The sequence below is a fragment of the Arachis ipaensis genome, chromosome B02, assembly GCF_000816755.2.
Source record: "Arachis ipaensis cultivar K30076 chromosome B02, Araip1.1, whole genome shotgun sequence".
NCBI lineage: Eukaryota > Viridiplantae > Streptophyta > Magnoliopsida > Fabales > Fabaceae > Arachis > Arachis ipaensis.
In genome coordinates this window covers 8126654-8127543 of record NC_029786.2, presented here as the reverse complement: position 1 = coordinate 8127543, position 890 = coordinate 8126654, and positions in this window count along the sequence as shown.

The following is an 890-nucleotide window of genomic DNA, read 5'->3' as shown; positions in this document are numbered from 1 at the left end:
TTGCTTATCTCTATTTTGTGAAAAAAGAAAGAAAAGAATTGAGGTGGTTCAAGTTTCAAAGAGTAGTCGCCATTCCTGGACAGTAGTGTAAAGCCACGCGTTTGCATGAATCATGAAACAGAAATGCTGAATGCTTTGTTCACTGCCACCTCTCTCTTCTCTTTCACCGCCACAACTCTCAACGTGCCATAAGACACTGTCTCTGTGTCTCGTTATGATCTGAAAGAGGGATTGAGACTCTGAGACCAGATACTGACATTGAAAATTTGTTTTGTATTTTGTGTAAAATATATTGATTGAGTTATATTTATTTTAATATTATATTTAATTTAAAATAAATATAAAAATTAAAAAATACCTGTGTTTTAATTTTTTGGAAGTAATAAATTAAAAGAATTAAAATTTTGTATTTTAAAATTTAAGGGTTTATCACTAGTCAATGGGTTGCTGCATGCACAATGCGGGATTAGAACACCCGACACTTGCTTAAGCGGACGAATGAGCTGACCACTCGACCAACCCAAGTTGATTTTCGCAAAATATAATATTAAATCTAAATTCTAGTATCTAAAAATAAACGTACACTGCTTAACGGACTAAATAGTAAATTGGTGAATGCAAATTATATTATAGAGCCTCATGCTCCTTTTTAAATTTTTGTCACTTTCTATATATGATAATCCATTAATCCCATTGTTAGATCTAAATCAGCTAAGTTTCATAGTTCAATTATTTAATTTGTACTTAACAGTATATATAACAGCGTTAAAAATGTGAGCGTGGGACAAAAGAAAAAAGATATTCTAGTTTGAAGAATAGATATTATATTGTCATTCCAATCTCATTCTTTTTTTTATAATTTATATAAACATATAATATAAAAAATTTAT